This window comes from Leptidea sinapis, chromosome 24 (assembly GCF_905404315.1).
Source record: "Leptidea sinapis chromosome 24, ilLepSina1.1, whole genome shotgun sequence".
Taxonomy (NCBI): domain Eukaryota; kingdom Metazoa; phylum Arthropoda; class Insecta; order Lepidoptera; family Pieridae; genus Leptidea; species Leptidea sinapis.
Genome location: NC_066288.1, coordinates 8,888,334 through 8,901,792, shown reverse-complemented (window position 1 = coordinate 8,901,792; position 13,459 = coordinate 8,888,334). Strand labels below are relative to the sequence as shown.

The 13,459-nt window shown below is 34.5% G+C and overlaps 1 non-coding gene across 1 annotated transcript; it reads left to right on the top strand.

The window, feature by feature from the left end:
* The first annotated feature begins 406 nt into the window (after window positions 1–406).
* Window positions 407–480, top strand: Trnat-cgu (transfer RNA threonine (anticodon CGU)). The gene has a single exon. It is a non-coding gene; the product is annotated as a tRNA-Thr (tRNA).
* The last annotated feature ends 12,979 nt before the right edge of the window (window positions 481–13,459 follow it).

The window sequence follows — 13,459 nt, the reverse complement described above, 5'->3', positions numbered from 1 at the left end:
TTCTGACTAAGACTTCTATTTTAGACCAACGACACAATTTTAATTTAGTCGTTCCTTTGCTATCACTATTTTTCCGCTATCAGCTTCCCAAATTCTGCCTTCTTCTATTTTTATCTTCACGTGGTTAAAATTCCGTTATAACTCACTCATCACCGTTCGTCTTATCATATCACCTGTTTATATTCACTTAATTGTTTTGTTTGTTGTTCTATTTTATTAATTTTACGAACCCCCTTTTTAACTCCCCTTTTTTTCATACAAAATAATTTATTTGAAAATTACAGAGAAATATATTATATTAAAACATTATGTTTATTCAAATAAAACTGAAATCAAAATTTTATGAACGATGCGAAGCCTGAGTGTTGAACAAAGCATACAAGACTTAATCAACGATATGTCACTGGAACGGTTGGCTCAGTTGGAAAGAGCGTTCGCACCGTACGCGAGAGGTCGCGGGTTCGAGCCCCGCATCGTTTCTAAAAAAAATTGATTTCAGTTATATTTTTGTAATTAAGTAATCCTAGAAATGAGGGTTATCACTTTAAAACAAAACAAATTATGATTGTTATATTATACTCTTTGACGTTCAATAAGTGATTTAGAATCCTATTTGAACAAAGATATATGAATTATAAGTGGGCAACATAATATCGCGCGCGTCAGTGTATTTTAGAAACTCATGCGTATTTTAAAAGGCTAAAGCAAACTTAAGATTATTTCCCCCACTTAACGAAGTAAGTAGCTGAATGACATCAAAACTAACAGAGGGTGGAAAGGGTCTTAAATAATAAAATTTTTGTTTTTATTTAATAGCGACAATGTAACATCATTGCAATTTTTTTTAAGTCTGGTGAAAAGTTAACCGGTTTTTTTGTTTAAATAATGGCACTTAATATCTTAGATACCAGCACTGCCCTCTACTATATACAACTGGACTGGCGGCTGTCAAAGTGCTTTTGTGCCGGTGTGATATTCGCCATTATGGCGCCGTTGGCCATGTAGCGAGAGTCTGCGGTACTAAAACTAGTGATGACAACCTCAGCAAATATCGATAGATGGTGGGAAACTATTTACAAAAAAAAAATTGTACTTTATTACGTTGGTTTTTGATGTATAAATTACTCGGAAAACGAACGAAATTAATTCAAAATGCAAAAATACTTCAGAGTATTGTACGTTCCTTCGCAGCCATTTGTATTATACGTTAAAATTAGTTCTCTGGACGCTCGCGAGTGGCGCTTCAAATAGGCACAAAAATTGCTGTCAAACATATAAAACAACTTGTGGTATATATAGAGGTCAGTGGATACAAGATTCAATACCAAAGTTACAATTGAAAATGTCCACATCAATATGACATTCATCTATTTAAGACCCTAACCGCCTTAGCATAAGGTTCAATTGATCAATTTAATAAAACAGATGAACTAAGACGTTTAATATGCTCTTCATAACACACAAATAAATATATTATATAGTAATTTCATAAATTAATATGCATAATTAAATGAAAGTAATAAAAAAGAAATATTATTTATCGAAAATAATATTCTCCGACCTTTTAATCTCTTAGTATTGTGAATTTGACAAGGACCGCTAGCGTCCGCACGTTACCTATAGTTCGACCACACTAAACACATAACATATTATATGATAGTACTCGGACGACCGCGCCTTGCTCGGATTTTTAAGAATATACAAAACCTGAACAAAAAAAATCTTATAGGACATCTGGATTCGAACTGGGTTCTTTTGCTCTCCGGATTACCCAATGTCCCATCTGAGCTATTATAGTCTTGTATATACTGTCGAATTTTACCTTTGTATTCTAATGTTATTGTAGCAGTTTCTCATTAAAACACGGATAAAACTAAATTTTTTAAAATTGAAACCTAGCTATATCCATTTCTCGCCTCCGACCTGTATACTAAATTTCATTAAAATCTTTGGAGCCGTTTCCGAGATTCAGATTATATTACATATATTAGATATATAAATATATGTATATGCAAGAATTGATCGTTTAAAGATATATGATAAGATAAGTTATAACACAAATAGGGCCACATATTCATTGTGCCCATTATTATTTTGCCATTTTTATGGTCGTTATCTTTAAATTAGTATATAATTTGTGATGGATAGTACTAAAGTATCCATAGTTCATACATTTTTCAAATAATTTAAAAGGTTTTCAAGTTTAATCAACCATTTATTATAGATATTGTATCTATTAATAATTTAAGTTAAAATAGAAACAAATTTATCTCTTGAAACAATTAAGTGAAGCAGCTCAAAGTAGTCAGTGAGAATCATGGACCAAAATCAGATCATAAATTATGATGAAGTACGAAACTGACAACTTAGACCGTGATTATCATGTTTATTAAAATTATAACGTATTAAAGCAAGAAACTACAGTAAACAATAAAATTTTATTAATTTGTTAACAATACATAGAGTTCCCGGGTTTGAATCCCGGTAGGTGCAAACATTTGTGATGAATATGGATATTTGTTTCCGAGTCATGGATGTTTATATGTGTTTATATATGTTTCAGTACTTACTTCATATAATATACTTCTATTATATTAAAAACATCGTTGACTTGTACCCATAGTAAGGGCTATGCCTAGTTTGGGGCAAGATAATTTGTGTAAAAGTGTGTCAATATTACAATATTATAATTAGGTACATCGTATGAAAGTAAAGACTGTCATTGATTTTTTTTTTAAATGAATACTTAACGTGTGTTGCACAACAATACCGATGCAAAAAAGGTAGTTTAGAGAAATTTGATCTATAAGACTGTATGTACGTTCGTGCGAAACAGAAAATTACTTAATAAATTAAGCTGAATTTTTTGATGAAAATAAACAATAAGGACTAAATATTATAAGCTATAAATTATGATAATTAGATGCCGGCATACTATTTTTGCTGCTTCATAGCAGCTTGTTTTAAATAAGCTACAACCTTGAGTAGTAAAAATAACATAACATACAGAAACTTATACGTCATTTTAGTAAATTTAGATGATAAGTAAATAAATAATTATGAATCAAGTGTCCACAACATGGTTTTGTTGAAAAAAATTTCAATCTTCAAATAATAATAAATATAGAAACATACCTTAGTATTCCAACCCCACAGTAACTCAAACATAAGTCGCGATCGTAAACACATCAAAAGCACAGATGCACCGGCACCGGTCGCCAACCCGTCCTCCCCAATCGGGAGTCCCGTGGACTCTGATCGTGGCGGGAAATGCAACAAAAGCTTAACTCTGTGTACTTAATGCAATATTTACCGCTGAGTTGCAAAATTTTAATTAATGGCAACTTTTGTTAACTCATTTACGGTTTAGTAAAACATTTAACCCCTGTATTTAATTTAATTATGTTTTAATATGTTTATTGAAATGTAGTAGAAGACCCTAAAAGCGGTTGACTTTATTCCTGTTATATATTTTAGTTGCTAAATATTGTTTCATCAATACGCAATTTATATAAAATAAGTTTTAGATACCAACCTAGCTATCCAACGCGGAAATGCTGCCAGGATTCTTGGTACGCTTCCACGTAATGATAGTTTTAATTTATGTAGTTATGATAAATATTGTAGATATAGTTATAAGATTTTAAAAGATTTTCGATATTGATATGATGATATATTAAGATGCTTAAAAGGCGTATAGTCATTACGCTGACACGTTCACTTCGTTCTCATGCTGACGAGGGGTGAGGAGTTCTGGTGTAAGGTTGGGCAATATCACAAAGATAGTGGATTCTCTGCAACGAACACTTATCAACAGAAATCAGCTGTGAATAGTGGTCGCGGAAATCACCGTTTAGGTACAGTACGTCAGTGTGGGTTGCCTACCACCATCTTATCAACCTATCATAGTGAAATTACTGGGAAGGAAACGAGCGCAATTATAGTGCCGCTCAGAACTTTTGGGCTTTTCAAAAATCCTGAGCTGCACTGAATTGTAATGGGTAGGGCGTTTCAATTACCATCAGCTGGCAGCAACGCCCTGCTCGTCTCGTCCCTTATTTTCGTAAAAATCATAATTCCTATCAATATTAGTCGCTGGTAGTCGTGCATGTTGCAAAATACGCGAAACGACTGTATAATTATTATACAATACAATTTTGATTGACAGATCGTAAACAGTCAGCCACACTTAGCATTATCTCCTTATATTTTGTATATTTTGAATAATAAACCACTGGAGTAAAAAGAATTTAAAGGAATACGCGTTAAAAACAACAACACAGTATGAGCTAAGTGCCAAGCTCTGAAGTACCGATCGGTGGAAGATCACAACCCTGGTTCGATGTGATAGTTAAGGTAGAAGTTGACTGCAAGAAACAGACGTATCAGTTGTGGTAAACGGCAAAATAGATTCGAAAAACAAAGTCCCAATGCGGAAATACGACCACGTGTCCTTTTGGCGGAAAATCGCAAAAGTGATTACATTAGGTGCACCTCGTAACTTCAGCCATTGTCTTCTGGGCATACGTTTTGCCTATAACTCGGCTCTCAACGACAAGTAGAAGACCCCAACTGAAATAACATAAAAACGGTTCAGCTAGCTCTGTTTTCCTTAGACGATAAGAAGTCCAGCGGGCTGGATCACATCGTATTCAGAACTTATGCCCCCGAGTTGAAGTCAGCCTAACGCTTTTATTCCAAAACTGATATTCAAAAGGTTGTCATAAGCTTATAGAAGTCAGCCTTTATTAATCAGATGCCCGATAAAGCTCGGATAATATTGCTATTTTGCTTACTCTCAAATATCTGGAAAGCATAATTCAGCAGTTAATTATGCTTTTTTTGAAGGTCCCATATCGTATCGTCCTGGAAACATTCCACAGCTTTGTTGTACGTGGAAGAAAGTTCCTTGAAAACCGCATTGAGGAGGAACGCCATACATCCAGATGGTGGGGATAATATCCTGATTTATGGCATGTCGAAGGTGGAATTCGGCTGCAGGAATCAGGTGAAATTGCTGTTTGGAACACTCCTCGTGATAAATTCAGTAGAAGATACACAATGAAGTGAGTCTCTACGCAACGCCAAGTGACCTAGCCGTTCACAGAGCACTGGGTCCGCGACAATTCGACCAGCTGTGCGTTGCATGCGGTAAAATGTTCTAGCTGATACTAAGGTGCAACAGACCAGCTGTGGCAGCTTTACTCATTTGCGGCCGGAAGCAAGCGCAAAAAGCAACAAAGCTGTAGAGCGCTATAATGTGGACCAACTTGAAGTATTGCTGTACGTACTCTTTTTTACGCCCAGCTGCTTTGCCATCCAGATGACCACGGAATTGGCAATCGCTCGAGATTTCGAGACCCAGTATTTCGATACTAGGTGAGGCTTTAAGGAAGGCTTTGTTGACAAGGAGCGGTGATATGATAAATTTGGTTATTATAGTGGTGAATTTGCAAACTTGAGTCATAAGTTGGGAAAGATTAATTTAATCCTATACTGCGAATATGAAAATAAACGCGTTGGCATCGGCGTCAACTCAGGGGCACACATTCTAAGCACGATGGGAGAAAAGCGATCCAACAACATTCAACGAAAACAGAGCTCGCCAAACAGTTTTCAGTCTGATCTGTACATCAGGTATAGAGCTCATATACCGCGGCATGGTCGATCGTATGTAACCGTTGTCATCAAGAGTTAAGTTGGAGGCAGAATGAGTGTACGGAAATCAGCTTTCTCTTTTACCAGGGTGTCATTCCTCATGTGCAGCGGTAGTACGGAAGGCTTGTTAAAGTTACCAAGAGTAGCTTTCAACAACTCCCAGAACTTGCGTATTCTAAGTGGGATTCGTCGCTTAAAGAATCTGGAGACTGGAGGAGAGGCCAACATTGCAGTTTGGATCATTTGTGCCCAGCACCTTCTCTCACTAAAACTGACCATAAATCATAATCCAGCGGATTAAAATCGGGACTAGACGACGGCCAGTCTTCAGCTCTGATGAAGTCCGAAACGATCGTTTCCAACCAAGACTGCAAAGAGCGAGCTTTATGGCCCTGCGTCGAGGCTTGCTGGAAGTTATCGAATATGGTGTTGTTAAGGGCCTTTACTACCTTCTCAAGAATGGTATCTTGGTACACTTGTGCCGATGTTTTGATACCTTTTTCACAAAAGAATGGCGCAGTCACTCCTTCATAGCTAATACCCCACTAAACCATCACTGAAGTCGGATAGTGCCCACGTTGCACTCTGTCGACTAATTGGTAAGCTTTCCTTCAAAAGGAAGCTTAATATTTTTCTTGACCGCCCTTTGCGTACCGCTTCAGTAGTGGTTATTTTACCACCCTATTCATTTTTAAATTATCAGTTAAGAAATTATCAGTACGTCTCTTATAGGCTACAAGTACTAAGTCATATTTTTCTTATTTCTCTTCTATTATTCTCTTTAAATTGTCTCCTTTACTGCTTTGACCACCTTTTTTCGTACGACCACTATGTAGACTACTAGATCTTTTTCTGTCACAAACAGAGAAGGTCTCATATGTACGAGTAAGGAAACTACCTACAATCCTTCGAAATGAAAAACTCACACGCGCATCGACGAGGCCCCTAAGCCGTTTTCGCGGTCAAAACGAGTCGAGTGTCACGTTGTTATTTGTTACTGCGATCTTTATCTTCTTTGAAATTCGAAATTATCAACTTTTTTATCATGGGTGTTGTTTTTATGATTCTCGAGGGTGTGTAACCGATAACGCTGGACTATTGAAATAAAATTGTGTGTTTACCGACACTCCCAAAAATTTCGAAAATGATAGATACCCATATTGATTTTATTGAAAATCCCATCCGCCATCTTGGATCTTGCAATGGGTGTGATATTTGTAACTGACAGTCCCGAAAATCTCGAAAATTATACCCATTTTGATTTTATTCAAAAAGTCATAGCCACCATCTTGTATCTCGAAATAGATGTTAATAATTGTTCTTAATTGACACTCATGAAAACGGAAGAGTTTAGTGTAGTGTAGAGACTGTGATAGTAGTGAAACTTCAGCGTACACAGTTTAAAAAAACATATTTGAATGTTTCCCGTCAATATTTCAAATAAAATATTTTAACGAAAATTAAAAAGAAAAATATCCAAAAAAAGTATTTGCAATAACAATATTTATTAAAGTGTTGTTTAAAAATATTACAAAATAATAATAATAATATTGGCACACCCTTACACAAATTATCTTGCCCCAAACTAGGCATAGCCTGTACTATGGGTGCAAACGATATATTTAATACAATATACATAACAGTTATCATAATATTGCATTATAAAATGTATAGCTATCATACATACACAACACATAAAAATCTTACGCTTTTTACTTTTTTACGCCCCACAAGGAACATCGTTCCAAAAATACAGTCGATTTAAGGACCTCCTCTTGTTTTAAGGTCGGCTAAGTCGATTTAAGGACCTCCTCTTGTTTTAAGGTCGGTTAAAAACATAACCTGACAACCCTATTGCTTCAATGGAGTGTACGCAAGTGTAGGTAAGTATTTTATCAACAAGGCTTAGTTTCCATACTGGTACATAATATTTCTACTGTGGTATTGGCGCCAAAATGAGAAAACTCAATGAACAATCATATAAAATGACAAATTCTAAATTCAAATGTAGTATTTTGTTTATTTTTAATTGTAACTGTATTTATAAGTACACTCTGTCAAGATTACACCTGTCTAACTATTTCAGTATATAATATACAGGCTGTCCCAAAGTTATGGGACATGAAGGGAAAGTACCTTAATTATCGAATATAGGCTATTTTACTGAAAGAAGACTTTATGTTATTTTTAAAAGTTAGTAATTCTGCATTCAAAGATTTTCTAAAAATTACTTGCCTTGTCTGGGAATCGAACCGACTTAAATGTAAAAAAAAACCACCACTACTTTTATGATGCCAATCGAAAGAATGGCCAAAAACTAATAACTCTTCATGTCCTATATTTTTGGGACACCCTGTATAGATTAGACAGACGGACAGACGGGCAAATGGAGAGCGGATTTTATAGAAATAATAGTATTGGTTATTCTTTGGGCATGAATCGATTCACGATAAATTAAAACTTAAAATTACCGGTGGGACGCTTTTGCGTATCTCTGCAATATATCTATTATTCGTTTTTAATTTGTATTTACTATTTACAATTATTATTTAGTGGTGTAACTCAGTTACAAGTGATAAGTAAGATATTACCACAGAAAAGGAATAAATGCTTACGATAATACTTTTCGCAGTTCTATTGCGCCACCTACATAAATTACATGGAACTTTTACACATTATTTCACATGATTCCTGAAACAAATTTAGTGCTTATGAGCTTAAACTCTAGGTGGAGCCACAGTTCTGAAGTTTATTTTAATGTGTATTAAAATAAACTTAGAAGTGTACTGGTTTTTAGTAATCAACTGAGTTACTGATATGTTGATAAGCCATGAAAATTACCTTATCTATATTCATTCAAGCTCTCACTTTCTCACGTCTGTCATTAAGATTCGAAAGACAATCTTTTAATTGGGTATTATTGCAAGTTATACCTACATCAAAATGAGTTGTAAATTGTAATTATTTTTTTAAAAACAAATAATTGCTGACTATAATTCAGCAATTTTTTTTTTGTCAAAATTGGATTCAGATGTGAGTCTCTTTTATAACAATTATTATTATACTTAATCGCAAACTCTCTGGTTTTGAAGGGCGACAGAATTTACGTTTTGGCTGAGCATAGCCTGTAAAATTAAATTGTTAAGTAATGATAATCTATAATCAAACAAAATAATAAACGTGAGAAGTGTATAAGTGTAATGTTATAAACATTTTTCTACTGCATTATGTCCTTCGAATATCTTACTTAAAAATCGAACCATCAACTAAACTAGATGTCTAATTGACTAATAAAACAGAATGTGCTAATAGAAAACGTACTACTTCTAATCTAAAACAACATGTAAATACTTTAAGAGGCGAGACTGCCTAAGTAAAAATTTAAATTTAGTTTAGTATGAAACGTGCAGCCATTTGATATAAGTTTGAAATAGTAGGAATTACTTGATGGTGGCATTTTATTTGAAAGGGTCAGTATTCTCTCAAATATATTTATCTATCGCCCCACTAACTCTATAGGCATACATAATATAGCTATTCTGTTTTTTGTAAATTTTAAATTTTTGTGTATACAATTCGGAAAGGTAGTTTACTAGTCTAAGCCGTAAAACAACTAATGCTCTTAAAATTCATATTTTGCTCTGCTATATATCTCTTTTCTGTACATAATAACAAAAAAATCTTGTGGGTGGATTCGTAAAATCCTCTACTCGACGAAAGGAGTATTCCTATCAAATTTCAAGTCTCTACGCATTATGGTTCCAGAGATATCGGGATGAGGGAATCTCTTATATATACATACATATATAGATTGGCATCATGCTAAACCTGAGAATAAACCAAGAATATGCAAACTGTTGACTATATCGCTGACAACACTGTCAATATAATAATAATTATAAAGTTTTCGGAATGTCAAGCAGCCTTGCGCGGGAAATGCGCAGGGAAATGTCCGAATAAACCAATCGCATATTGGTTTATAACTGGGTTATAATATATAACCGTAAATGTTTGAAAATTATTTTATATACCTCCAGATTGCCATGCTGAAATCAAGTATTTGTATGGAACGCATCATTAGTGAGGTAAAACTGATAAAAGAAGGCAATAAATAGCTACTAGAACATTACAATGATAGACAGGTGTCATTCAAACAGACACACTACCCGTATTCTAATGTAAAACGAAACTTCTTCAATACCGTCTTCATGTTAATAGAAAGACAAAGAATATACTCCCTTTTCAAAAGATGTATCACTAATTAATTATACAATTTATCTTCGTTATCAAAATTATCAACAGAAAACTTGACTTACAATCCCTGTCAAGTCTAATGAAATTATAAGCCTCGAATATTCTCTCGTTTTAGAAGTCCTTTTTATATTTTTATTGTTAAAAATGTAGTTACAGCTATAGATAAATGTCCTTACAGCATTTTCGTGACGCAAACGGATAATATTTGATCCATCCGAAAAGCAACACACACAGCATACGGAAGTATTCAACATGTCGGTGACGTTACCTTGAATATTTTTCATCTTCTAAAAGTGCTCAACACGTTTAAACAAACTTTTACCTAAGAAAATAATATTTACTTGAGACTAATCTGTTAATCGATTTATTTGTGAAGGCTTATCTCAGAAACCAATGTAAATACGGTTTTCATAGATATATATTTTTTTTATGGAATAGGAGGACAAACGACCGTACGGGTCACCTGGTGTTAAGTGATCACCGCCGCTCACATTCTCTTGCAACACCAGAGGAATCACAAGAGCGTTGCCGGCCTTCAAGGAAGGTGTACGCGCTTTTTTTGAAGGTACCCATGTCGTATCGTCCCGGAAACACCGCACAAGGAAGCTCATTCCACAGCTTTGTAGTACGTGGAAGAAAGCTTCTTGAAAACCGCACTGGTGGGGATGATATCCTAACTTGTGGCGTTTCGTGCGAAGGTTGAATGGCTATTTTATGGCAAGCTTTGAAAATTTGTGTGTATATCCGGTAGGTCTGAGAATCGGCCAATATCTACTATTTTTTTCATAGCCTTAATTATTAATTTTTTTGAAAAATAAAAAAAAATGTTAATAAATTAAAAAAAATGGCGTGGACCACCCTTTACATTTAGGGGGATGAAAAATAGATGTTGTCCGATTCTCAGACCTACCGGATATACACACAAATTTTCAAATAAATTGGTTAAGCCGTTTCGAAGGAGTTTAACTACAAACACCGCGACATGAGAATTTTATATATTAGATTTAAATGTTTTATAAAAAAATGGCTCTGTCGAAAATCCTATTACTCCACAGCTGAATATCTAAATGATCGGACAGTCTTGGACTAGATTGTGATTATTTTATAGCGATAGAAATGACTGTACAATATTGTATATTTTTATTGAAAAGAGCGCAAAAAGATAATGCTGGGAGAGTTTCTTGCGCCACTTTTTCTCTCTCAGTTGCCATTTGTTACCGATGCGGCAGTAGTATCTAGTATATTAGAAATGACATCAAAAAGAATTTTAAAGGAATACATTTTGGGAAGATAAATGCCTTTTATACCTTTTATGCTATATATTAACCCAAAAAGACTTTTACATAGTAGTTGTATTTGTAAAATACGTCGGAGAAAATATCGTCGAACACCTAAAATAAATTATATAGCAAAACAACGTTTGCCGGGTCAGCTAGTTATTAATAATTATATCGTGTCAGTATAAGTTGAAATATAGCAAAAATTAACACACTGTACTCTTAATTCTAATTACAGGATGAATATCATGGTTAGTAACTATATAAAAAAAATTGTTTAAAAAACTAAAATACACGCTTTGGTTGAAAAGATAATGGTTGAAATTTAAAATGAACATCAATTCTTTCCTTGCCGACGATAGAAGGTAAAATTATATAAATTAAGAAATATCTTAATTTGCAAATAGAAAAATTTAATAGTTTTGTTAAATTAATGTATTGGCATCGGTTTTCGATAAATCTACAAAGTTTGAACGAGATCTGGTCTTTTAAAGTGAGTCAAAATCGCGCCCAAATGAGTCGGTTACAAGCAACTAATGGTGAAGCTTATAAAAAGCGTGTAAAATATGTCTTCATATGTAATTTTCAAAGATATAATTCTAATATAATCTAAGCTCATGGTCGATCAGAGGGCAATGGAGTGGGCTCAGAGTTTCCCTGCGAGATCGAATCAGAAATGAGAAGATCCATACGAGAACTAAAGTCACCGACAAACTGAAGCGACATTGGGCAGGGCAGCAACATAGCTCGACGGAGAGATGCCTGTTGAGACAGTAAAGTCCTCCAATGATGACCAGAAGGCGCAGTGTTGGTAGACCTCCCACCAGATGGACCGATAATCTGGTCAAGATTGTCGGAATAGGTTGGATGAGGGCAACGCAGGTATCATCGTCGAGGAGATCTTTGGGGGAGGCCTTTGTTCAGCAGAGGACGTCTTCCGGCTGAAATAATGATGATAACTGGAACTGTTTAATGAAATTAGAACTACAACAATATCAGTATATCATCGTCTAATATCAAAAAATCAGCAATAAATAATATAATGAAATATATTTAATAGAGCTCCTTTCTTGTTGATTTCTAAGTCTGTGGCCGAAAGTAACGCACTGTGAAACAACGTTGTAACTCGGAACAAAAGCAGTGGAAACATGCAACATCGTTTAGAATCAGTCATATTGAATATTTGTTCTTATCTTTGGAACAGTGGACGTCTTCCGGCTGAAATGATGAATCTAAGATGGTATAATAGCACATGTAATTATATACATATAATACTTCAAAAAGCATTTAAAGTAAGAATTTATGACATGGGCTCTAATAGCTTAGAAAAAAACTTTCTCAATCAAACAAATGTAGTCGATTCGTAATATTTTTCCATGCGAGTCGTAGTATAAGATCTACATCACAAACATTCGTATTATGTAAGTATGAGGTAAATATTATGTAAATTTTATCTACATGTTGGTTTTATAAACAGGATAACTGAGCATAAAAACGTTGTTTAACTGTTAAAATGTGTTGCATAAGAAACTACTTCACTCATCACGCTAACCTTTATGTAGATTAATTAATTCACAGATACGTTACTTATTTTTTTAAAGGAAATATTTAAATCACTCTCTATGTTAAAATTATAGAAATTTATTTCTAGAAGCAAACGGTATCCATTTATGGTTTATGTTCCAAATGTTTTGAGTTTTCTTGAGTGTCAGTTCTGCCAATATTTGTCTTCAAACAATTCAATACGTGATTCGCCTCTACACGAGACATCCTCAGGAGATGCTGACTCGCCAAACTCTGGCAAGAGTCTTTTCTTTTTAACCGACTTCAAAAAGGAGGAGATTTCTAATTACATTGGTAGTTTTTTTATGTATATTACGCCGCATTTTATGAACCGATTCTTCTTTAGTTTGATGCGGGAAAGTTGCCATTTATTCCCATAAAAATTTAACATACTTTGGCCCATAGGTTTTCATTCTTGAACATTTTCTATGAATGGCTTTTTAGGGGTTTTCATTGAGGTTCAGTAATATATATTATTATTATTAGCCCGTGTCCCGATAAATAGGTCTTAGGCTACCTGTCATTCATAGCTAACAAACGTTCTTCACGATATTTCGTTATCTCACAAGAAGAGTTTCAAACAGCATTTTTCGGAGTCGATTCATTTTTCGGGTCCCGTTTATTGGGATCTATATTGTGGCACGCGGCACCTTAAGTAGGCCTACTGCTACATAAAAAAATACTTTTTACTATATGACAGTGAAAAG